Source organism: Ovis canadensis, chromosome 20 (genome assembly GCF_042477335.2).
Source record: "Ovis canadensis isolate MfBH-ARS-UI-01 breed Bighorn chromosome 20, ARS-UI_OviCan_v2, whole genome shotgun sequence".
Lineage (NCBI taxonomy): Eukaryota > Metazoa > Chordata > Mammalia > Artiodactyla > Bovidae > Ovis > Ovis canadensis.
This window is the reverse complement of record NC_091264.1, coordinates 37,430,103-37,457,769: the sequence shown is the minus strand read 5'-3', so window position 1 is coordinate 37,457,769 and position 27,667 is coordinate 37,430,103. Positions and strand designations below refer to the sequence as shown.

Here is a 27,667-nt window from a genome sequence, read left to right as displayed (position 1 = left end):
GCTTAGGGTCTAACCTTGAGCTTCATGAATACACATAGGACTAAAAGTCGCTGACACATCCAGGTGTACTGAGTGTCATGCACTGTTCTGAATGCTTTGCAGTTCTTAACTCATTTAATTCTCACACTGAGATTCCCTGGTGGCTCAGTTGGTGAAGAATCCAACTGTAGCATCTGCAGTGCAGGAGACCTGGGTTTGATCCCTGGGTGGAGAAGATCCCCTGGAGGAGGGCATAGCAATCCACTCCAGTATGCTTGCCTAGAGAATCCTCATGGACAGAGGACCCTTGCAAGCTGCAATCCATGGGGTCACAAAGAGTCTGACACAACTGAGTGACTAAGCATATCACAGCACAATCCTCACACCAGTCCTATGAAAGAAGTATTGATGTTTTTATCCCCATTTCACAGATTCTGAAACTGGAGGCAGAAAGAAGCTTTTAAGTTGCAGAGCTAGATTTAACCAAGTCAAAATGTCTCCTATGCTGAAGTATTTTAACTACTATGCTTCCCTTCAACTCCCCTATCAGTTTGCACTTGCCCCAAGAGGAACACCAGCTACAAAGTCCTTGAAGTCAATGTTCTTTACTGTTGTGGTTGGATTTATAGAACTTACAGTGGGTAACAAAGCTTTTTGCAGGATTGTGTTTAAGAATAAGGGGAAAGAGGACACAGTGCTATAAAGATACATCCTGAAAGAGGCTGGTCCCAAGTCATTCTCAACTACTGAGGAAATTTTTTCAGCTCAAAAGTATAAGTTTAATTGAGCAAATTATTTCTTCTGTTAAATGTTTTTCATCTAAAAGGACCTGATTAGATCATTTCTATGACCATCTATAACTCTTGTATTCAAATGAACATAGCATTTTAAAGTGGAATTAATTATAATATTATTAATCTTTATCTAAGCCTTGGCTACCATGTGATTTCCTCAGAGATGGTATCCGGAATACTTTATATAAAGCAGGTACCATTCCCTTCCTTTCCTTTTCTACACCAAAACCTCATTGTTTTCATCATGCCAGTCTTCACTGATAGTAGATATGTGTTTATTTCTTTGGTTTATTATCTGTTTCACCCACTGGACTGTATATCTTTGAGGATAGAGACTTGGAATATTTATATTTACCATTTTAGACTTATCTGTCACAAAGTATTGTATATGCTGGACATGAACAAATTATTTCTCTCATTTTTCAGTATGGCCATGGAAGGAATTGTGCCACTCTACTGTAGTTTTTTAGATGATAAGATTCAGTTTATTATTAGGGAATACTACTTTACTTATTAGGAATTTTTATAGGCAATAGCTTCATAAGAGCCACAGTAATAGCTAAGCTATTCTTTAGCCTTCAAATTATCTGCTATTATAAATCTTAAAAGAAATTGTAAGTAAGTTCGTTTTTTTGCCTTGTCTTTTTGACTCTATGATAAAAACTCTCCAGAAAGCAGGAATAGAAGGAACATACCTCAACATAATAAAAGCTATATATGACTCTAAGATACTGTTTCAAAAATCTATTACTTTACTCTTGCCTATGTGGTAGATTGCAAAGAAATGGCTTTCACAGTTCTTTACAACTCTTCCCCAAAGAGGCAGAATCTGCTTCCTCACTCCTTGTATATAGAGAGGCCTTCTGATTGTATTCTTGCCTGGTGAATCCCATGGATGGAGGAGCCATGGGGTCGCAAAGAGTCGGACACAACTGAGCGACTTCACTTCACTTCACTTCTTCTGATTGTTTTAACTAACAGAAACAGGCAATAGTGAGATTGTGCCATTTCTACACACAGACCTAAGTTTTGCAGTTTCCTTTCTTGTTGCTCTTGGAAAAAATGCCACGATGTGAATAAGTTCATGTTAACTGATCCAAATGATGGCCAGACATCTAATAGGCATGTGAGTGTGGCCCAGGACTCACCATCTACAGACAGGTATATGAACTAACCTAGTCAAGATCAGGAACTTTTGACTAGACCAGAAGAACCGCCCACTAGAATTTTGAGCTAAATGAGTAATGGGGTGGTATTTTAAATGACTATTTTGGGATGTTTGGAGGCTAATAAATAAAGTCAAATCCAACAATATTCTGAAAGCTTGCACTGATATTTTGGGCATCATTTATCTCCATTGAAATGGGGCAAGAACTCTACACTATTTTTAATTCTTGGAACTATCTTCTGTAGATTTTCTTTCCTTTATCTTTATCAGATTTGATGTGAGGTCAGAGGACTTTCTCTAGAAGTCAGATCTTTCCCACACTTCTAAAATACATTTTAAATGTGTAACAGAATCCAACTTGTGGTAGTTATATATTTTATTTAAAAAAATCTTTTAAAAGTTTGAAAAAATCCCTCAAGTTTCAATTTACATAGATAATTTTTGTGGCATCCATTTTGTATAATTATAGCTGTTTTAGTTTTTCATTCGTATTTGCTAAATTTGTTTAGATTTAGTATGCTTGAAACCCACTCCAGTGTTCTTGCCTGGAGAATCCCAGGGACGGAGGAGCCTGGTGGGCTGCCGTCTATGGGGTCGCACAGAGTTGGACACGACTGAAAAGACTTTGCAGCAGCAGCGGCAGCAGTATGCTTGAAGTCACATGAAATGACAACTAAGTAAAAGACTGACCTTGATTGGTGTCAGATTCTCTAAACCCAGATATCAGCAAGCTGTTTCCTCGTATATCATTCACTTCAACCTCCCATGAATAAAAGTGCACCGTAAACTTTTGTTTACCCTTTGGACAGAGATCCTTCCTAAGTGAAATACTTTACAAAGTACTAAGTCTAAGACCCTAGTAGATAAAAGAAAAAGATGAGAAGAACTTGAAAAATAACCAAAATAAATAAATTAGGGGACGAATTGAGAGAGTGGCACTGATGTATATAGACTGCTGCTGCTGCTAATTTGCCTCAGTCGTGTCCGACTCTGTGCGACCCCATAGACGGCAGCCCACCAGGCTCCCCCATCCCTGGGATTCTCCAGGCAAGAACACTGGAGTGGGTTGCCATTCCCTTCTCCAATGCATGAAAGTGAAAAGTGAAAGGGAAGTCGCTCAGTCGTGTCCGACTCTTAGCGACCCCATGAACTGCAGCCTACCAGGCTCGTCCGTCCATGGGATTTTCCAGGCAAGAGTACTGGAGTGGGGTGCCATTGCCTTCTCCGATATACAGACTACCATGTGAAAAATAAATAGCTAATGGGAACCTGCTGTATATCATAGGAAACGTCAGCTCAGTGCTTTGATGACCTAGAGGGGTGGGATGGGGCAGGGATGGGACAAGGAGACTCAAGAGGGAAAGGATGTATGTATACATACAGCTGATCCACTTTGTTGTAGAGCAGAAACTATCACAACATTGTAAAGCAATTATGTTCCAATTAAAAACATTAATTTTTTACAAACCCATAGAATATATAACAAAAAAATTGAATGAATAAATGAATGGTTCTGCAAGAATAAGTAAGACTAACTCTGAAGCCTTTCTCCTCTAGTCCATGGTACTTCTCCGGAAGTGGTTATTTTGTCCACATTATAGCCTGAGTTGGGCACTCAGGTGCACCCAATAATGTCACCTGCATTACATAATATTTTAAATGCAGGTCTCAGCAGGCTCACAGCTTTTCACATTCTCTGACAGATACTCACGTTGACACTAGACTGCATGATAAACCCCAAGAAAGTGACAGGAATTCTATTAATACCTGGATACAGAATTCATAAGGGAACACAGTAGGTCAAGAAGAGATTCCTAAAGTAAGAAACTTTGCCCAAGAATAGACTCAATCAGTTTGATTTGGTCAAATCAGAGGGAAGAGTTTGAAAGAAGCAGCAAAAAGGTTGAATAAGAAAGACTAGCACAGGCATTTTTGAGAATTTGGCTGAAGAAGGAATAAACTTAAAGAGGTAAATAGTGTTTCAATCTAAGTCTTAAGAGAGGAATATCATTAAGGGAGGAGAAAGGAGAAGATAGATGAAGCCAGAGACCATGATAGGAGGGGGTGAGTAGCAGATAAGAGAAAAATAAATAATTGTTGGCTGAATATGATTTGGTTGGAAATGTGTTTAGAACCTGAATGTTTTTCACTTCCTGCTAATGATACACAATATTTATTTATTTTCCTCTCAATCTGGATGTGTTCCTTTGCAGTCAGTGTAATGGATAACTCCCTTACATCATAAGGCTGTCATGGCATAAGGTAATAAATATAACTGAATATGGAAAATATGAACTGCTAAGGGAATATTATAATAATCATGGCAAAAGTAAGTGTATATATGAATACTTCGACTCTAAAAATCAAGAGCCAGAGCAGTTGGATTCCATGAATGAAAGGGGAAAGAAACCAACAACAACAAAAAAAAATCCAGCACAGTGACCACTGTCCAAGTGACCTGTGACCAGATTTCTGAGTGGGATGCTCAGCTGTCAGTGAGGAAGGCCCTGCCATGGGTAGTGTGCTTGGGTCCTGACTATGATGTTTTTATGTTGCTGGGTTTCATGAGGTCTTCTCTGTAGACATCTATCACAAACAGAGTTTAGATGCTCTAGGCATCTTTTACTTTGTTGTTGAGCTTCTCTCATAAAGATGAACCTGGAAAAGGAAAAGCTGTCTGCCTATGGCTATAGTTAATGTTTTTGATGCTATATCTGATGACAACTTATTTTTTATTGTAAACTCTTGGGAGTGGAGAAGCGTATAATGGGGCTTGGTGGTAAGTATAGCCTTTCTTACTGTCTCTGACACTGCTTTCAAGTTTGTTGTATTATTCTGATTTTAAACAAATACATATTAGACAAAGACAAGCTTAGTGAAGGCCACTCAATAGGCAAATTGAGATAGACGCAGGACCTACACTATAATTTCAATATTATGTCTGGGTCCTAAGTTGTTAGATGGGACCTTACATCCTAAGAAGTCTTTGGTATGAAGTCATTAAATGGTGACATGGCCAGATTTTAGGGTGTGGTATCCTTACTTTCTTAAGGATTTCTCCCTGAGTCCAGGAACTTTTCACATTTTAAGTTAACTCATTGTTGACCTTGAAGTTTATTGATGAGCATTATGGAAGAACCTGTAATGATCTAAAAATCGAATGCAGAGGTAATCACATAGCTGTGTTGTGCTCAGTCACTTCAGTCGTGTCTGACTCTTTGCAATATATGGACTGTAGCCTGCCAGGCTCCTCTGTCCATGGGATTCTCCAGGCAAGAATATTGGAGTGGGTTGCTGTGCCTGGCATCAGGGGTCTTCCCAACTCTGGAAGTGAACCCATATCTTCTGCATGTCCTGCATTCCAGGCAGGTTCTTTACCCAGTGAGCCAGCTGGGAAGCCAATCACATCTAGACCCAAATGCAATTCAAATAAACATATATTTGATATCATTTATATAAAATTTAGGCTTCCCTGATGGCTTAGAGAGTAAAGAATCTGCCTACAATGCAGGAGACCAAGGTTTGATCCCTGGGTTGGGAAGATCCCCTCAAGAACAGAATGGCAACCCACTCCAGTATTATTGCCTGGAGAATCCCATGGACAGTGGAGCCTGTAGGGTTACAGTCTGTGGGGGTCAAAAAGAATCAGACACAACTGAGCGACTAACACTTTCACTTGCTTTCATATAAAATTTTAAAAATTGTAATTGTGTTTTTCATCTTCATATGATACAGAAACAGGTATACTACTTTTGAACACTACTATCTGTTCGTCTTCATGTTGTACATATGCCTCAAATTACTTATTCTTTCCAACATTCTCCGCCATTCCCATAGCACATACTTCCAATCAACATATACTATCATAGATATTGTATTTTTTTTTCCTTCAAATACATACAAATTTTGGGGGGTTCCACAGGTAAGTGAAATAATACACTATTTTTCTGTGTATGACTTCATACCACTAGAGAGTAGAACAATGTTTGCCAGGGGCTTAGAACTAGGGAAAGGTGAGATGTTGGTTAAAGCATACAAACTTCCAGTTATGATTCTTGTACGTTCTGCAGAACAGCGTGGTGATTATAATTACAAATTCTATACTGTGTACTTGAAATTTGCTAAGGAAGTGCATCTGAAGTGTTCTTACACTATTGGGTGGGGAAAACGGTAACTACTGAGGTGACGAATGTGTTAATTAGCTTGATCGCGGTAATCATTTCACAAGGTATACGTGTATTAGGGAGAAGGCAATGGCACCCCACTCCAGTACTCTTGCCTGGAAAATCCCATGGGCAGAGGAGCCTGGTGGGCTGCCGTCTATGGGGTCGCTAAGAGTCGGACATGACTGAGCGACTTCACTTTCACTTTTCACTTTCATGCATTGGAGAAGGAAATGGCAACCCACTCCAGTGTTCTTGTCTGGAGAGTCCCAGGGACGGGGGAGCCTGGTGGGCTGCCGTCTACGGGGTCGCACAGAGTCGGACACGACTGAAGCGACTTAGCAGCAGCAGCATATATGTATTAAATCATGTATTCCTTAAGAATTCAGGCTGTACAACATAAATATATATAATTTGTGTCAATCATCCCTCAGTGAAGTTGGGAAATTTTTTAAAAATAAAAAACTCCCCAAATAGGTCCAGAATTTCATTTCTTAAAAGAAAACTTAAATATGTTCCACCTATCTTAAGTCTTCTTACATAGTACCTGAGTGCTACATGTATGGTTTCTACAAGGTTTTCCTTGTTTTACCCATATTATACTTTTTTTCATGCATAGTAGAGTAAGTAGCCAGTTTGTACAGTAAGAAAATTGTGCCTTCTAAGCACTTGCCACCCTTTTTCTTTGCTCTTTTCCAACACATTCCTTCTTTCCCTATGTCCTTTCATTCTTTCTAGGCTTCTTAAAGTAGTAAGAAAACTATTCAATTTAGCAAACATTATTTAAAGCCCATATTTTCAAATAGATCACAAATACTTCAAGGCCAATTAATCCAATTCACTGCTTCCAGCAAGATGAAAACTTTAAAAGAGGGTGAAATGACTCTTTAATCCAGAATTTGACATTAAAACAAACAGAAAAGTAACCATTTTATTCAGATAATCTTCTTAACCTCACAAGACTATCTATCATTCTTAAATATCTCAGGTACCGTTCCCAAGTCTCCTAGTGTTTTCTCATGTGATTTTCTCTTCTTAGAATAACCTTACCTTTCATTCTTATTTGTTGAAAGCCCAATAAAACTTTACTTACAAAAACAGATGGTCAGCCTATGGACCATAATTTGCAATATTTGTCTTGACTACTAAATTATTTGACTTTCCTTAAATTTTATACTCAAGGAGCATGCCTGCATCATTTCATCCTAGTCCTGGCCCTGTGATTTATCCTTTAAAATCTCCTATATTAAATCTTACCTAATACCTCAGGTAGGATCAGTTCTTTTTCTCCTAAAATTGCAAATGTTTGGCCATACTTTTATAACCATGTTTATCACATTACAGAATAATTATACAAAAAGAAAAAAAAAAGACCTTGTCTTCCTATATTTCTGTGACCCCAAATAAAGGATATCCTTTAGACCACATTTTGAGCTAACCATATTTGCTGGATGAATAAATTAATGAATGATAAAATCAAAATGAAAAAAAGTCTCTAAGGTGGGGCATTTTTCCTGCTGCCCTTAACACAGTCATTTTAATGCCTTAATTTACTTTTCAATGATGTTTTCCTTGGAGACTTTCATCCAAAATTAAAGATATTTTAAGAAACATGGAGGCAAGAATCGTGTTTTCTATTATTTTAAAAATATGTATTTATTTACTCAACTACATCAGGTCTTGGTCGTGTCGCGTGGGATCTCTTGTTGCAGCGCAGTGAGCTGTGGCTCCTGGGCGTCGTTGCTCTGTGCCACATGGGATCTTAATGCCTGGAACGCAGATTGAACTGAGTCCCCTGCATTGCAAGGCAGATTCTGAATCACTAGACCACCAGGGAAGTCCCAATATCTGTTTTCTTTTAACACAATATACACCAAAGAAACTGGGGATTGAATTAGGCTTAAAGCTGTGAAACAGTGACCCCCGATGGGACAGAGATCAACCATTTTGAATCCTAATTACTTCAGGAAATTTGGTGGCGAGAGTAAGGGGTTCTTTCATGACAGGACCCATATTCACCTTCACCTCTCTTGTACCAAAAGTATGGTATATATGCAACCAAGTTTTGATAAATAAATAAATGCATAATGTACACAAATGAACTACAAAAAAGAAATTAAGCATTCTGAATAATAGGAACTTCTTATGAATATTGCTTTTCTGGTAAGTTATTTTTTTCTTAAATCATTTTTAAAGATGGAAATATAAATACATAAAAGAACAAAAATTGAAGTTATAATTAATTTCTAATGGCTGGACACCTGCTTTATGCCAAATACATTTTTTTCCTAGTCTTTACATATACACATGCCTGCATACATGCAAAGTCACTCCAGTTTTGCCCAACTCTTTACGACTGCATGGACTGTAGCCCACCAGATTCCTCTGTCCATGGTATTCTCTAGGCAAGAATACTGAAGTGGGTCATCATGCCTTCCTCCAGAGGATCTTCCCAACACATGGACGGAACCCAAGTCTCTTATATCTCCTGCATTGGCAGGCGGATTCTTTACCACTAGTGCCACCTGGGAAGCCCAACATATGCACAAGTCAGGTATTATTTTTCTTGCTCCAGTTTTTTTTTTTTTTTTTTTAGTATATGTGCTTCAAAAAAGTGCACATCTTTCTTCAAATAAAGAAACTGAGATCAAAGAGGTAAATACAGTACCCTAATTTAGTAAAGAATTTTGCAAGAACTCAAATTTAACTCCAATTCCAAGGTCTTTATGTTCCAACATCTTCATCCATGATAATTATATATTCATTCCATTTTGCATAGCAGGAAACTTGGAGAAAATAAGTTTTGCAACTGAAAATTGTTTTGCCAAAAAAAAAAAGGCAGAGTCTGGATTAAGGACCAGTAAATTTCACTCTGTTGTCCACACATAGAACCATTGTTGCTTCTGCCTCAGTTGTGCCTCAACTCATAACTTGTTTCTATTTTAAAATCTGTTTCCACCTTATACATATTACCTATTTTAATTTTCCATAGAATTGTGCTGTGAATGGAGTACTGAGATGCAGACCTTGACTTCATGCACATGTTCCTATAAAAACTTGCTCCGCCTGTCACAGGTGTTCACAGCTGTCAAAGCAAAAAACATCGGGGTCTTCCTTGACCCATCTTCCTCTCACATTCCTTCCAGGTCCTGGCAATAAATCCTGTTGACTTTAAAATACATATTAAAATTCAGCTACTTCTCCTCTCACTCTGGCCTGAATCAAAATCATTTCTTACCCAGATTGTATTAATAGCCTCCTAACTGGTCCCCGAAGACTTTCCTGGTGGCTTAGCAGTAAAGAATCCACCAGCAGTGCAGGAGACACGGGTTCAATCCCTGGGTTGGGAAGATCCCCTGGAGAAGGAAATGACAACCCACTCCAGTATTCTCTCCTGGGAAATCCCATGGACAGAGACGCCTGGCAGGCTATAGTCCATGGCATTGCAAGAGTTGGACACGAGGCAGTGACTAAACCACCACCGACTGGTCTCTCAGCTTCCATCCTTACCCTCCTACAGTCTATTCTCAGGGCAGCAGCTAAAGAACTCTTTTTAAAAGACAAGTCATATCATCTCATCTCTTTGTTCAAACTCCCTCCTTGTTCCCTATTTCACACAGTAATTTCTCACCATAATCTGTGAGGTTTGTCATAATCTGTCTCCCTTTTCCCCTATGATTTAACCTCCTCCTGCTCCTCCTCCCTGGACTCACGTCCCTTTTTCACACTTGCTTCCTTGCTGTTTCTCAGGCACTCTATCAGGTTCCCTGCTTCCTTAGGGTTCTTGTGCTCACTGCTCCTTCTACCTGCACGGGTCTTCCTTAGGTCTGCTGGGTTAACAATTTCATCTGCCTTACTTGTTTCAGTTTGCCCTTCTCAGTGAGATCCATCCTAATGACTCTATTTTAAATTACACCTCTGCTCCCACCCCCTGCTCCCTAATCCTTCTTCCTCTTTCTACTCCTTTTTCCCCATATGGTTCACTGGAATTTAACATCCTATTTGTTTTACTCACATGTTATATCAGCTATGCATGTTCTGTCTTCCCTAAATAGAATGAAAGTCCAATGATACTAGGCGTTGTTCTCTGTTTTGTCCACTGGTATATGCTAAGTGCTTTTAACGATGTCTGACAGGCAGAATGTTCTTGTGACAAGTGGTCTTACTCTGTTTATGAATGTTGCACTACCGTCAGCTTATAAACCTCACCCTCCTCCCTTCCCCTTGTGCCTTATTTTTGGGAAATCTGAAGAATCCCCAGGTGTTCCCTCTTGGTCACTTGTTAAAGACTGAAATCATGCAAGCCCCTTTGTAAGTGAAACCTCACCCCAGCACCACCCTCTAATTGCTCATAAAATCCTGAACCTCTCCTTTCCTTGGTCTCATCAGCTATTTTGGACCTCTTTGAGAGATAGTCCTTGCCCCCACCAGAGACTCCAATCCTCTAATAAACTTCTGAATATTATTTTAAGGGGAAGGGGAATTGTGACATCAGTCTAGAAACCCAAACCAGATTTTGGATAGTGGTCCTTTCTGCCTTCCCAGAGTAGCAGCAACAGTGCTATAAAAATATAAGTGTTAAAGATTTTTTAAAATGCAAATGAAAACTGACACACAGAATCTAAATTGACAACTACCAAGGGAAGGTTCAAACGAATAGAAAGACTTTGGTCTTCCTGCACATGAGATGAGGGAGATCAGCAAAACTTTTCATACCAGAGGGGGCAAAATCATTGAGCCTCCTGGATCCTAACCAGAAGAAGAACATGCAAATGACAAGAGAGGTCCATCTACTCCCAGCCCCACCTTATATGGAAAAAGCTGGAGCAATGTTGTCCAAACACCTCCTTGTGGTTACGCCATGCTAGCTCTTCCAGGTCAGGAAAAACTCATGCATTTCAAACTGGACAAGGAGACCTCAGACGATACATGGTACCATACTCTCAGACACAAACACAATACTAATCCATCACCTCCATCCCCTCAGAAGAGGGCTGGTTGAGAGCTCAGGAACTAGAGCCCCTGGTTAAGAGTGTTGTACCAATGGCAGTAAGGGCGTTCCCCTGGGGCTCAGGGGTAAAGAATCCGTCTCTAATGCAGGAAATGTTGCAAGAGCTTTGGATTCGATCCCTGGGTCAGAAAGATCCTCTGGAGAAGAGGAAATGGCAACCCTCTCCTGTATTCTTACCTGGAAAATTCCATGGACAGAGGAGCCTTGTGGGCAACAGTTCACATATCACAAAGAATTGGACACAACTTAGTGACTAAACAACAATCAGTGGTAGTAGGGGAGAATGCAGTGATGTTTCATAATTTGTTAATAAACTAGTATAAAAACATTCAGTTGTTTTTCTTTAGGAGCAGGGGTTTACTACTATGGTAACATTACATGTAAAGACCTAGGAATCCAAGATCTAAAGATATTTTGATTGATTTAATGCTTGTATTTGCTTGGAGGTAAAGAAGCTAAGTTTTGGCTGCTGAACTAGCAGATAAGCTTTATTTGACAGTTGTTTTTCTACACATGCCATGTTGTTGAGTTAACATATGTAGAGTAAGGGTTAACATATTCCTGTTGGTAAAAAACAAAAATATTATAGGAGATCAATATAAAGTTAATCCATGCTATCTGACCCATGGGAATGCTGCCATCATTGTATTTCTTTGATAAATTCTTGACCCATACCTGGTATCGGCATTCTGGTGTCTAGATCAGTTATAGCCTGATTATGTGTCAAAGATGCAGTGCAATTTATCCAGGAGCAAACTCTAGCTATTATATTTGTAGGAGTTGTACCACTGAGAATACAAAACTTTCTTCTGATAATGACCTCAAAATATGGGTTAGAGGTTGGTATGTAGGTATTTTTAGTTCTTAAGTGGTTTGATTAAGCTAAGGTAAAGTTTATTTCCCCTCAAGGCTTTTATGACTTACTATATACCCTCAAATTTGTCTTTTATTATCTTTCTTCCACAATCTGGCTAAACTAGTCATTTCTACTTTAATGTAAAATTCTTTCTCCTTTTTCAATCTTAAAAGTCGATCTTTTTTTTTTTCACTTTTCAGATAATTAAAATTTTTCTCTCAAGTATCTGATATTCTGTAGTAGTGGGATTAGATGTGTATATAGGAATATTCATAAAAATAAGAAAACTATGCTACTCATCTGTAAATATAAACAATCCTATTAGATTAGAGGAAGGCCAGAAAATTTTGGAGTGCTTATACTCCTTTGAAGCAGAATCACTGGATAGATTTTTAATAGTTATCCTTCTTAATTTTGCCAGTGTGGAATATTGGTTCTTTTAAAGGCTTTTTACTTGCAACACAATATATTTTCTTATCTCTAGACTCTTAAATTATACAGATCATTGATTCTTTTGGTTGTTTTATTTAAAGAGCCATAAACTGTATAAATTTCTAGCCTATTTACTTTTTTAGGCTATTTTGAAATGTCTAACCACACATCATTGAATATTTTCTAAAGTGACAATTTCACATTTTTTTCTGGTTAAATGGGCTTGAATTTACCTTTAAAAATAAAGGATAAGTTTCTCCTTATGTCAGTGATTGAGTCTACCCCAGAATCCTATTGGAATGTTCCCTGCAGTCTATGTTTTATCTTAATTTAATTTACAAATTGAAACTGTGTTCAATCTTCTCTTCAGGAGAGGCTTTTGAAGTTGCCTTATGTAGTGTACTTTCAATATTGTATTAAAAAATTTTTATATCTGTGCTACATAAATTTTCTCTTTTCTACTCTGCTGATTTTGAATATCCTCTCCATCAATGGGCTAATGATTAATTGAGCCACTTGGTGCAGCTCTATAGTCCAATATAATAAGTAGTTCACAAAATTATTAGAGTGACTTGCTGTTTTGATTGCTAAGTACAAGGTTCAAAGAAAGTGAATATTTGTTGCTTTATCTCTTAATTTTCCTCAAACTAAAGCATATTAACTTATTGATTTTGACATGTCAGAAATCCTACTTAATGACCATTTTTATACTAAGTAAAAACTATTTTGGTCCCTATTCAAGTAAAATCCAGGAATTGGAAAAAAGTGTAGCTTAATTCAGAAAGTCAAAGTGCTTCCTAGGAGAAGTTTGAGATTTTGACATAGACAAATTCATAACAAACAAAAATCAGAGGCAGTTAGACACAAAGTGTGTTTATAAACAGTGTCTTGAATTTCCCAGCCAAACAGAAGTCTAGGAACAGTGTTTTCTTAAGTTTGTGGAAATTATTTTTCATATTTTAAGTACTCCCCCCAAAAATTCACATATGTTGAGCAAAAATGATGTACATGATCTTTGTGGCAGTACTATTTATAATAGCCATACACTAGAAGCAACTCAATTTTTTAACCAGAAAATGGATAAATAAATGGTGGTCTAGTCATACATATGAGAAATGGAATGAATGACCTATTTTATTATTCACACCAACATGGCTGAATCTCACAAACAGGATGAAAGATACTTGTCTCCAAAAATTATAGATTGTCTGATTTTCTCAATATAAAATACAAACGCAAAGAGAATCCATGGAAATTGAAGTCAGCTAGCGATTACCTTTTTGTAGGTGAGTAAGGGGAGTGGCTGAGATGCTGACAATTTTCTCATTTTGATTTCAGTGATAATTATACACATTTATCATGGTGTACATTCAAGTTTTTTTTTTTTACTTGTTCTATATTTAACACTTCAAAAAGATTAATAACAACAACAAAACCTGGAAATTCAATTCTGATAAATTAGTTATAAAATAAAGTAAATCTTTCAAATACTTCCCACATACACACATACCTTCCTTAGACCCCTCTACCTCTTACATATTTTTTTCTATTTAGATAGGCACAAGCCCACATTGTGTTTCTCAAAGAAGACAATCCTGTCTCACAGCAATTTTTTGCCATTATTACAAATACATAAGTCTGAATGGCTAACCACTAATGATTATTTCTCACTCTGCTTTCTCTCCTCTCTCTTTCTATCTCCCTCCACCCACAGACTGAATATAACATTGTAAAATACTTATATATTTGCAGTTTTAAAAAAGAAAATTGTTTTCTTAATTCCCCTTACCATTTTAACCATTATATATATGTATATATATGTATATATATATATATGTATATATACATACATGTCAGCATGACCTACTTAATACATCATCTCTGAAGAATTAAAATTTGTAACCAACTTCAGAACAGTATTTTTGCTCATACTATGAAATAACTTTAATGTCATTCCAATATGTTCTTTCTTAGACTCCCAAGTAAAGCCAGAAGGGGCAGAGGCAAGTACTGTGTTAAAAATATTGTAGCAGGAGGGGAAGCAGGAAAAGGGTGGAAGGAAGGTTTAGAATTGACAGAACATTTTGTGCCTCCAAAATTATTCTAATGCCATTCAATTTTAATTCAGGGTGAAGATTCGGGTCAGTTGCTCATTAATCCAATCTGGCTTTCGCTTCTAGGCTACTATTATTAACTCCCTTATTCAGATGTTATTCAAATGAGTCTCTCTATTAAAAGAAGTGAACTGATGCAGGCAAAACATATTGTTAGTAAATCTTCCCCAGTTTGGCAACACATTAATGATAGATCTGGCATTCTCAGTGTCAAAAACTCCATCGGCATCTGTTACAACAGAATCAAGATAAAATGAGCGAGATGAAAACAAATGGAGGCAGGGAGGGGAAAGTGCTATCAAATATTTGAAATGCTCTACAGATTCTTTGTCTCCAAAGACTCTCTCACTTTTCAACAAATTGATCAAGAACTTGGTACCACATTACGCAAATAACTTATCTGCGGAAATACAAACAGGTAAACATGTATCGATAACTGTATGGAAATACTCAGGGCAGATAGATGCTGTCAGAATAAAGTATCTGAACATGTCTTTGATGGATTCCTCCTTCTTTGTAACTCTTTTGTCCCTGCTTATACCCATTCCACCAGGCACGTCCTCTTTTACACCCAAATGTCCAGTAGTTTAAACATGGTGCCTAACCGAGCATTAAACAGTACAGCATCGTTCATCAGCCCTGAATCTCATTCTGGAAAAACCTTATTCTATAAGTTGATTGCACTTATCAGGCATTCAGATCTGACTAATGTAATTCTTCATTAACAAATTATCCTGCTAAAGACACTGCTGCTACTAAGTCGCTTCAGTCGTGTCCGACTCTGTGCAGCCCCATAGACGGCAGCCCACCAGGCTGCCCCGTCCCTGGGATTCTCCAGGCAAGAACACTGGAGGGGGTTGCCATTTCCTTCTCCAATACATGAAAGTGAAAAGTGAAAGTGAAGTTGTTCAGTCGTGTCCGACTCTTCACGACCCCATGAACTGCAGCCCACCAGGCTCCTCCGTCCATGGGATTTTCCAGGCAAGAGTACTGGAGTGGGGTGCCATTGCCTTCTCTGACTAAAGACACTAATAGTATAAGTCATCAAAGCATAGACTCTGGAGCTAGGCTGTGAGGGTTCAAATCCTACCACTAGCTATGAGACCTGGATCAAGTTGTTTTACTTTTCTTTTCCAAGTTTTTTCATTTCTAAAATGGATAATAAAAATAGTACCTACTTACTGGGCTTTTAAGAGATTGAATGAATTAAAATATGCAAGTTATTTAGGGCAGTGTCTGACATAGTAAGCACTGTTTTATAACTGTTATTCTTATATGTCAAAGAAATTTTATTTTAAATAGGAGTTCTTGGAGATGCCAGTAATCTAAATCCAAAGAAAGACTTTCTAATTGGAAAAATACTAGAACAGCTTATGAAGCAGCTAGGGAAAAATATACACAAATATTTTAAGAACTCTCAAAATAAGCCCTCTCTCTAGTGTATGATTACTGCCAGGTTACAGATAATTGAGGTCCAATGAGATGACATTGCCTGGCTAAGGACATAGAGTTAGTTAGTGAAGGATGGTGACAAAGTTTGTCTTGGTAGAGCTAAGAGGTGCAGCACTAGGGATCTGGGTCTTTCAATGAAAATGATGAGACCCTAAGAGCTTCAATATGCCAAAATCTCTCTTCCCCAGTTCTCAAATCTACATCTCCTTCTAGTCTGTCTTCAGCTGTGGATAATACATCCAGGTGCCTCCAAGACACTTCTGTTTCTGTAACCCAGTGTATTCCTCTGTCTATACACATGAATATTTTGTACCCCACTGGTGCTGGGGATAATGACTATGTTTGAAATCAAAAGGGATTTTGCTTAGGATGGCAAATTAACGAAGTAACAAAGTTTGCTTATAAAACTTTCTCGGGCTCATATTCCATATCTCTTGTGATAAGGATGATCTCCATCCTCCCAGTGTAGGGAGGATGCATTCCCATAGGAGCTTTTTTTCCCTGATTTCAGGGGAATAAAGTGGGTCAGAGTGTTCTTCTTATACAGACTGTTTCTCAAGTAAACTTTAATTCAAAATAATCCACATGGTAGCTTAGCACATTTGGGGCTCCCTTCCCCAAGTCCAGTCACTCTTATAGCTGCTGCTACTGCTGCTGCTAAGTCGCTTCAGTCATGTCTGACTCTGTGCGACCCCATAGAGGGCAGCCCACCAGGCTCCCCTGTCCCTGGGATTCTCCAGGCAAGAACACTGGAGCAGGTGGCCATTTCCTTCTCCAATGCATAAAAGTGAAAGGTGAAAGTGAAGTCGCTCAGTCGTGTCCGACTCTTAACAACCCCATAGACAGCAGCCCACCAGGCTCCTCCGTCCATGGGATTTTCCAGGCAAGAGTACTGGAGTGGGGTGCCATTGCCTTCTCCTACTCCTATAGCTAACTCCTACCAATTCTCCTATCACTGCCACTTCTTCTAGAATTTCTCACTAGACTAGACTCCTTGAATTATGCTGAATTAGAGGCCTGATGTTATAAACTCTTGAAGCTTCCAGGTATGTGCTGTGTTTACATTACAGATGACCTTGCCCCCTTTTGATGGTCAATTTGCTAGGGCATCTTTTTCATACCGTATACACACTACAGAAACAGTGACTACGCCACTTCAAGAGTAGTCAGTCACTACAGATTTTCTGGTTACTGCTCTGTCAAAGAAAGTAGCCCAGATCCTAACAAGTATGGACTGGCTTGCTGGTTTCATTCCAACACTCTCAGGATCTGCCTTTTAAACTGTATTTGCAAAGTCTAGTGAGGTCTTATTATGCCCACCTTTTGTGACTGGTCCATCCAACATGAGGATGATTCATTGTGAGTAAATACCAGTCACATTCATGTGTGGGCACCTGAGACCCAGCCCAGCATGCTACAGAGAGAGATACTCAGGGATGTGATGGGGCTGGCGGTGGGTGTGGTGGAGGGAACAAGGGGTGGGGAGGGTGGGGGGAGCAGGCTAACAAAAAGCATTTGCTCACGTTCTCCGCTCAGTAACACGTTGAGCCTCTCTTTAACTGATGAAAAATCGCTCTCGCTAAAACCTTCAGGTATAATGTCTCCTTCAGAAAATATTTTAGACTTCCGCTCAACACTCTCTGTCCCTCTAAGGTATTCTGAAAGTATTATTGGTCCATATTCTGTGAAAGCCCTTATCATATTTTATTAAAATCTTCAGAGTTAGTTTCTCCCACCAAACCATAATCTCTTTGAGAACATGGGTCTATTTTTAATTTGTATTTGAATTCCAATCACCTAATTTAGCATGCATTGAATGTGTGCCTGTTGAATTTTGTAAAGCAGAACTAAGAGTATGCCACCCGGATGTTCACTGAAGTGAACCACGGAGGTGAACACCGGACTATTAGGTGGGTCATCCTCAAATCATCCCCTTCAGACTCTCTCTCATCTTTCTTCACACCCCCATCTTTCTCAATAACTCTTGTTTAAATAATATTTTTCCAGGTATCCCTATCCAATAACAGGTGGAATATGAAAATTTGTCTCTGAGGACTTAAGTCCTAGGCAGATTATCCTTCCAAGAGAGAGAAAGCAAAATCCCAGAAGAAATAAGCCACTTTCCAGATAATATCTTTATCTGTTGTACCCCTTCCCTGAATTTAGGATCAATATTCTTAACTCAGGGAAGACAATGTATTCTAATTTTCTAGTATATATCTTGTAGAATGGCAGCTTTCCTAGATTATCGTATCTTGTTTTCTTTCTAACAACTGTCTCACACAGACAGTTCACTCTGAACTTACCCCTTGCATAAGTAGATCACTAGGAAAAAGTCTACCTTTCTACAGTTTCTATAGAAAATAATTCTCTTCTGAGTGTGAAAGGGCCCAGAAAGTTGAGATATCTTTGAAAAGTAGAAAAAATGTTGGCTTCCTATCCATTTTGGAGGTTATAAGTTATTTGGTTCTAGTTTTTCCCTCCCCCAGCAAGTAAAAATCATAATTTCTCACTCACTGACTATCATGGATGGGATTATGTAACTACCATGGACACGTCCTAATGAGGTGGACTTCTTAGATGTTTCAGCTCTAGAATGTTCCAGATACTACACGACATACTTTATGAACATTCCTCTGCATGCTGTAGATTAGGAAATTGAGGCACAGGAGCTTTCAAAGTTTACACAGCGATTGAGCTGAAACCTACTTCTTGCAGTGCTCACCTTCTCTGCCTCCAACTCTAAAGTGCCTGCGTTTTGTGTCTGTGTACCAGGTAAGTGTACATTTCTGCATAGTGAAGACCACATCTTTACTCTGTTCAGTGCTAAGCCCAGGGCCTTAATGATTCTTAATTACATTTTTATATCATAAGTGAAAGAATCATAAATGTGCTGAAGGTTAAGAGCTGACTTATATTTTATACCTTAAATAGTAAAAGAAACATTCACTTGGGTTTTTCCCCCCAAATTTCAATTTCTTTAAGCTTGTTTAAACAAAGTATTCAAAGAACACACTTTAAAGAAAACACTCTTTATGAATGACAGTTTTGGAAAGAATATTATACTCACAATGAAACAGCAGAAAGTTCAACGTAAGGATAGCTAACATTTGTCTAATACTTAATAGGAGTGAAGGTTTTCATGGACATCACTGAAATGTCCATGATTACAGGGAATACCCTGTGATCATTAGGATAACCTTCAGATGTGATTGTTACTATTACCCTCAATTTCACAGGTGGGGAATTAGGTCTCAGAAGTTACTAGGTATCTTGCTAATATATAAAGCAGACAAGCAGTAGAGTCAGGATTGACCCTAAGCAGTCCGTCATCATAGCCTTCATTCTTCAACATTTGCATTAATACAACACTGAGAAATGCCTTCCCTTTTCTGCACTGAATATTTTAGACTCTTAAGGACTTATGATTTGTTTTATGTACTCTATAAATTATAAACAATAAATCCCCATTAATCTGTCATGATTCTGGCCTTTCCGTGGTACACCATGTGCACATTCCCTGATGATCACTAGAGGGCAGCAGTCATGTTTTTAGGGTGGGTTAATTCTAACTAGAAACCATGATTGTATGCAAGATATAGTCAGGCAACCACTCTTCAGTTGTGAAAGGATAGTATAAAACCAGTTTAATTCGCCATGAATTCAACAAATAATTTTATGTGTCACTTTGGAGTCAAAGAGAGACATTCTCTACTCCACGAGTTTGCAATATATCTAGGGGGGAGCTGTGCACGTTATAAATTTTAAAAAGTAGAGTGGACACTAAGACTTGGAAGCTTAGAAGAACAAGCTATTGTCAGCCAAAGAAATAATATTACATGCTTATAAACTGCTTTACAATTTCAAAGATTTTGTTTCTTTTGGATTCTCACACCTTTATAGAAGTATAATTCTCCTCCTCCTCCTCCTCCTCCTCCTCTTTAGAGATGGTTTGCCCCAATTCCTGGTTTGCTACTAGCACTGGTGAGATTTTCGTTTGCATCTTCAAACCATTCAGACCATTGTTCTTCTTACCCTTGCAGGAATTTAACATGTAACTAACTGATAGAAATTGACCATTTCTACATCTTGGTGTTTTGACTAATTGTTCTTCTCCCCAGTTCATTCCATCTGTCTAGAAATAGTTGGTGTATTTTTGTTGTTTGCAGACTTTACACCTAAAATGGCTGAATAGACCAAACAAGTGTGTATGTTTTTTTGTTTTTAATTTAAAAAAAAAACTGAGTTGTATGCCTCAGACCTTGTTTGCCAAGTTTCAACAAGGAGAGAATTTTTATGGTCAAATTATAAAACCCTGAAAATAGGACTTTATAATGGAAATGCTGATACAACCGTAACTATAGCATAGCAATTGCAGCGCTATAAGAAAATTGGTTTAGATAATATACCCTTCTGGAATGAATGCCATTCTAAATGATTGTGCATCTCCATAAATCTAAGCTAACTCAGTAATTCAAAATTACAAAGATTTAAGTTTAGTACCAATAAGCAATAAACTTATGGCTACTGCTATAATAACTGTTGGTCCCTACACCCTTATTTCACAGCAGGTGGTCTGCTCCATGCTGGTTGCAGACTGAATGAAAGCAGGCAACACTTGGAAACTAATTCCTGAAGCTGATGGAAGACTCCAGAGCCATTTCAACTGGTGAAATAGTGCTGTGCTTTGTGCACTTTTTTTTTCTTTTTAAATTAAATGCTCTGAGACATTTGACCTTTCTGACAAATGAAGGGCAAACACAACTTTACTCTCATTTCATGTCACAAATATGTCTCTAAATATTTCAAACTATCTTCAGCAGATTGTTTCTTGTTCATAAGTCATTATTAACACAATATCCCTGTTAAAAAAAGGAAAATAACTTATTGTCATTGAGTAAAAAAAAAAATTGATAAAGGGCTTTAGTTATTCCATCAATGTTTGACTCGGGACAACCAAGCCAAGAAATCTTGCTCCTTATTCCTAATCTTTTCATAAGACCATCACATATTTTGTTTGAAATGTATGTTCAGGTTTCACAATTTAAAATGCTCATTTTTAAACGATGAGGTAAGACATATGGAAAAGCCTTCTTCACAGGAAGAAATAGTTTCAGGCAACCATTGATGAGATCCAGTCCTCCTGGTTTTAGAATTCTGACATTTTTCTAAATATTGATGAAGTGTTTTTCTGAGCTATTATAAAATAGATTAACAAATCTTTATTAATATCAGTAGTTTAGATGATTTAAGGTTTGGCCTAGGTTTGTATGAACCCCACTTTTTCTTTTCTTTTTTTTTTAATACTTCCTTATCTAGCTGGTGGGTCAGATGGTAAAGTCTGCCTGCAATGTGGGAGACCCGGGTTCCCTGCCTGGATTGGGAAGATTCCTGGTGGCTCAGATGGTAAACAGTCTGCCTGCAGTGTGGCAGACTGGGTTCCATCCATGGGTTGAGAAGATTCCCTGGAAAAGGGAATGGCAACACATTCCAGTATTCATGCCTGGTGAGAATTCCTTGGACAGAGGAACCTGGCAAGCTACCGTCCACAAGGTCACAAAGAGTCAGACATGACTAGCTACTAACACACACACACACACACACACACACACACACACACAATCTAGAACCAAACCTTACACAGAATAATCACTGAATAAATTATTTTCTCTTTTTTCTTACTTTGAGGAAAATGAGGTTAATTTAAAGGAGAAAGTGGTATTCAAGATAAAAGAAAGAGAGATGATTGTTAAAGCCAAACTCTGATGAAAATTATTGAAAATAGTAAAGAATATAGCTTAAAATACTAAATGAACATAATATTGAATTTGAAATTAACTGATTTTAAGCATCATGGATTCCCATGAAACAATAAGTATAGTATGAGGTGGTCTTACAGAAACCTCTGTTGAGAAAAGATGTTTCCTTTGGCTAGGGTTTTTTACTTAAAAAGAAAAAAATATTATGTATGTTAATCAATTTGAGAATACAAATATCAAATAAAAATGTAACTTTATTCTTATGTGTGCATGCTGAGTCACTCTAGTCATGTCCGACTCTTTGTGACCCATGGACTGTAGCCCAGCTCCTCTGTTCATGGGATTCTCCTGGCAACAATACTGGAGTGGGTTGCCATGCCTTCCTCCAGGGGATCTTCCCAATCCAGGATCGAACCCACATCTCTATGTCTCCTGCATTGGAAGGTTGTTTACCACTAATGCCACCTGGGAAACCCAATTTTATTTAAGGAAGCATATTTTATTTTGTTTTATTTATTGAAATATAACTCTTTTTTTCTTTTTATTTAAATGTGGTAGACTTGGCATATTTTTTAAAAATTTGTTACCAGTACTTTGAATACAATAATCATAGTAAAGTCTAACAAATGGAAATTCATAAACTTTGGGGCCACATATGGTTAAAAAATATTCTTCAGGAAGTTTCCAAACTGCTGAGCTTTGACAGTTCATTGACTTGCTTGTTACTGTTTTATGAAGTGACACATTTACCATGTAACATTGAGATGTACATAAAGAATATATTTTCTTTTTAATTCACATAATAAGTCTTATGATTGCCATTTCCGTGGATAATGGGGAACTCCATTCCCTGTCAATCCCTTTGGGCCACTCAGCCCTAGATAATTTATCAGTTTAAAACTGACTTTCTTCTTTGGTTACTCCAAAATCTTCACTTCAATGTAAGTAGTGTTTAGATATAGTAGTTTAATGAAGATTTAGGCGTCACTGGGAGGATTCACACTGTGGCAGGAGCAGTCTGCTGTCTCTGCCTGGCTTTCAGCCTCTCAGTTTCCTGGAGCAACAAATTATTTTTGCTTTTTTGTGCAGGTGCTTTCATTTACTTGCACTTAGGGAATACATTCCTACCCAAAGTAAACTTTTCAAAGAAGGTGCTCAATATAGCAGGGGTGTTTTTCTAGAAAGGATGTATACCACCTGCCAGTGCAATATTAGCATATTTTACACAGCATACTGTAACACAAATGTTGGAATTGTATACAAGTCATGTATTTTAGATTTCTACAGTTCATCTATATTTTTGGACGTCGCTGGAGTTCTTTTCACTAACTGGCCATTTTGAACAGACCACAGGTTATTCGTTCTCCTCCATGAAATTTGTTTCCAATGATACTCTACTACAAATGATATTGTCATGATTATTCTTGTACCTATCTCTTGGAAGATAACTTATATTTTAACATTATATTTAGATCTGAGAGAAAGGATTGCACAGTACTAGAAGATGCTGCATTCTTCAATAGCTGTTTGGTTGAAATGAGAGTTTGAGCTGTCTCCCTTGGGAAGGCGGGGAGGCTGTCCTACATATGGGACAAAAATGTTAATGGATGCTTGCTGACCAGAAAAGTTAACTGGGCTTAAGACTGGCTGCTGCTGCTAAGTCGCTTCAGTTGTGTCTGACTCTGTGCGACCCCATAGACGGCAGCCCACCAGGCTCCCCCGTCCCTGGTTTGCTGTTCCCAAATTCATTTTCTCTTCCTTCTGATATCACAATAGGCATATTTCAGCCTATTTTAGAATTAAAAGTGCTCACCTGACTGAGTTCTGGTTAAAGGAAGTAGTATGTAATATTTTTAGGACTGTTCCATAAAATCACCCATAAAAGAGTCTGTTTCTCCTCCACTTTCCTCAGTCACCTTGAAACCCACATGTTGGAAAGGAATAGAATCCAAAAATGGAAGAGGAAAGTGAAAGTGAAAGTGTTAGTCATTCAGTCGTGTCTGACTCTTTGTGACCCCACAAACTGTAACCCACCAGGCTCCTCTGTCCACAGAATTCTCCAGGCAAGCATACTGGAGTGGGTTGCCATTTCCTACTCCAGAGAATCTTCCCAACTCAGAGAACAGGACTTGGGTCTTAAAATCTACAGCTTAGAAGATACACCCCCTACAGATCAATGTTACCCATTTTGACATTACATGGGAAAGAAAGAAACGACTTTCAGGTTTAAGGCATTGTACACATCTGGGTTTCTCTGTTATAGCATCAAGCATAACCTAAACTGTATACTATTTATGAATCTGTTTCTCTTCTCTTTAAATGAAGATAGCAATAACCACCCAGTAAAGTTATGTCAGAACACGTGGAAAGTGTCTAGTATAATACTCAGCGTGAAGAAGTGAAATGAAAGTCACTCAGTTGCATCTAACTTGGTGACCCCATGGACTGTTGCCCTCCTGACTGTAGCCTGCATTATAGACAGAGACTTTACTGTCTGAGCCACTGAGAAAACCCAATACTCAACATAGTGATGCACAGTATTTTTTTTTTAATTTTAAGAGCTTCTGAGTAAGGAAGAGGCATTAGACTTCTTTCTAGCGAATTCTTCACATTCAAGGAGAATACTGAAATGTATAAAAAACGATTATATATTTTGTAGGGGAGGAGCTTCCCAGGTGGCACTCATGGTAAAGAATCTGCCTGCCAATGCAGCAGACACAAGAGACGCGGGTTCAATCCCTTGGTCAGGAAGATCCCCTGGAGTAGGAATTCTTGCCATTCTTTCCATTCTTGCCTGGAAAATTCCATGGGCAGAGGAGCCTGGTGGGCAACAGTCCATGAAGTCACCAAGAGTCGAATACAACTGAGCACACACAGAAACTTTTTTTTTTTTTTTTACATTTTTATATTCTGGGACTATGAACATAAAACTGTCCTGTAACTAAAAAGAAAATGTAATTTTCACCAAAACTTTCCATTCTCCCTCTGAAAGCACTCAATAGTAAATGAAAAAAACAAAGGTTTTGATGCGTATCTTCCTTATGCAACAAGTATAGTGAAGTCATTTTCTTAACCCCCAGTGACATAGTTAAGGGAAAAGAAAAAAAAAGATAATCATGTTTTGGTTCTTCTTCTTCTACCCTGAACATTCTGGAGCCTTACACTGGTGAGCAGCTCCACTTTGCTTGCTTCTGTGACCTTGAACCAAGAGGAGTTACATTAGTGATCAAAGGAACAAGGAGGATTTGAAGATAAATATTAGCCTCATACAAAAAATGTTCCAATGTTGCCCTAATCTACAGGCAACATTTTTTCACTCCTGGTATAAATATTAATGAATTTTGTAAGTCAGGAAATGTTTAATGACCAAGGGTTTCAAGCTAAACCATAGTTCTGTCTTCCTCTGTGTTTTTGTGCCCCGACTGCTTTGTCTTTTCCCCCTCTTTTGTCTCACACAAAGACATAACTTTTATTATTTGTACTCTGTAATAAAATGTTATCACTAATGACTATCAGTACTTAAAGTATCAGTGGAGCATAGATTTCGATCAAAGGGCATGTGGCATTTTAGTGAACAGTTTATCTTGAAATAGCCTTGTGGTTGGTTGAAATGTTACATGTTGTTCAGTAAGAACGTTCCCTCTTTAATTAGTTGTGTTATCTGTGCTTGATATTACAGAGTGTTCTTGGGGGTTCAGCCTTGAAGATTTCTCTTTATACTTGGCATGAGCACAATGTCCAGTTTGAAGATCACAGAAAAGCATTATCACTTCAAGGAGACCTAAATTATATTTGTTCTGCTGTATCAAATCCAAGCAATTTCCTTTAACTTGCATTTATTTCTCGTGGGGTTACTTTCCTCTGATTTATCTTACCATTTGCAAAATTGCCCTTTCTTCTCTCCAAATGACGCTATATCTGTTCAAGCATCTATCCAAAAAGTGTTCTCCCCCCTCCCCTGCCATTTGCACATCCCATGAAGTTATAGAGCAGTCATGAGTATCTTCTCATCATTTAGAATATGTTCTCACCGTGACTTAATACACACATTGCATTCTTTATTGTCTGTTTCCTTGAAAACACTCTAAAATCCATCCAAATCTCACAATCTGAGTGCATATTCATTTTTCTACTTTTTTCTACCACCAGCCTAATAGGTTAGCAAACCTTGGCTATCATCTATTTCTTGAAAAGGTCCTTGAGAAAGACATTCTGGGGTTGTAAAACTAGAATGAGACTGGGAGACTATCTACATCTCAAAGAAGAAGAATTTGTATTGCACGTTTTCTCAAGTAAATGCTTTAAGAAAAGGGAGATTGGGGGCCTACTGCCAGGAAGAAACTTATTTACGGTTTAGCCAAGGTAAGGAGAACACTGAGATTATCTTAATCAAGAGCCTTTGTACAGGAATAACATGTCCTCTCTGTTTGCTATGCCAAAAGGAAATCTCATATCATATGCTTTCTGTCTCTTGAAAGTGAAAGTGAATTCGCTCAGTCTGTTCGAATCTTTGTGACCCCATGGACTTAGCCTACGAGGCTCCTCCACCCATGGAATTTTCCAGGCGAGAGTACTGGAGTGAGTTGCCATTTCCTTCTCCAGGGGATCTTCCCGACCCAGGGATTAAACTCGGGTCTCCGCCATTGCAAGCAGACGAATTTTACCGTCTGAGCCACCATAGCACCTGTCTCTTGGGGGGCTCTAAATAATGTCCTCAGATGAAGAGTGTGTGCAGTCTCTGAACAGTTTTGTGCATTACTGGAAGGAAAAGGACACTTACCCCATTATTTTTCTCTCAGCAGCCTAGTAGTGCTCATATATAAATTATTCCCTAGGAAATCCTTTACTAAATTCATAAATGCCTTTGGTAAAAATAGGATGCAAGAGATTTCTGTGTATTAATTTTTTATCTTGCAGCTTTACCAAATTTATTGATGAGCTCTAGTAGTTTTCTGGTAACATCTTTAGGATTTCCTATGTATAGTATTGTGTCATCTGCATAAAATAAGTTTCACTTCTTTCCCATCTTGGATTCGTTTTCTTTTTCTTTTTTCTCTGATTGCTATGGCTAGGATTTCCAAAACTATGTTGAATCAGTGTGGCAAGAGTAGACATCCTTGTCTTGTTCTTAATCTTCAAGGAAATGCTCTAAGTTTTTCACTGTTGAGAATGTGTCTGCTGTGGGTTGGTCATATGTGGCCTTTATTGTGTTGAGGTAGGCTCCTTTCATGTCCACTTTCTGGAGAGTTGTTTTTTGTTTTTGTTTTTTTTAAATCATAAATGGGTATTGCATTTGTCAAAACCTTTTTCTGCATCTGTTGAGATGATGATATGGTTTTTATTTTTCAGTTTGTTAATGTGAATTGTGGAAGGGATTTAGATGGTCCTCCAAGGGTCCTGTAGTCTAGCAGTTTTCAGAATGGCAGACTCTTGAATTATTTCCTATGAGAAGCCTGGGATCCTCATTTTCCTACACCGGAAAAAATTGGACATGAGAGAATGGTCATGTCCCAGGTCTCAAGTGTGCCTTTGGGACAGGCTGCCAAGTGAGGGTCCTCAGCAGGAAATTTTTTCATAGATTTTTGGGTTTGGGACAGAGGTAGTAGAATAGTTTGGGCCCCACAGTTCAAAAAGAAGCAGCTTGTTAAAATTTGAAATTTTCCATGTGTCTTTTTATAACTGTCCTTTTACAGTTGATTTCTCAGTTTGAATTTGCTATTTTCCTCTTGCTTCTTTCCCATAAAGTATTTGAAAAAATTGAAAATTCATTTCTATGATGATTTTTAAAAAATAAAAATCATTTAAAAATAAGGGAATTGGGGAGATTTTACTCCCAAAAAGGTTAGTCTCAGGATCCAAAGGAAGTAATTCCCCCTATTTCTCAATCAGTAGAGAGCAAATACATCTTGTGCATTTTAATATCCAAGGAATGGTTTTTG

General features: G+C 38.0%; 1 long non-coding RNA gene across 1 annotated transcript in view; it reads left to right on the top strand.

Moving 5' to 3' along the window:
• The window catches only part of LOC138425359 (uncharacterized), a 43,335-nt gene that overhangs the window by 4,905 nt on the left and 10,763 nt on the right, over positions 1 to 27,667 (top strand). The window lies entirely within an intron of this gene.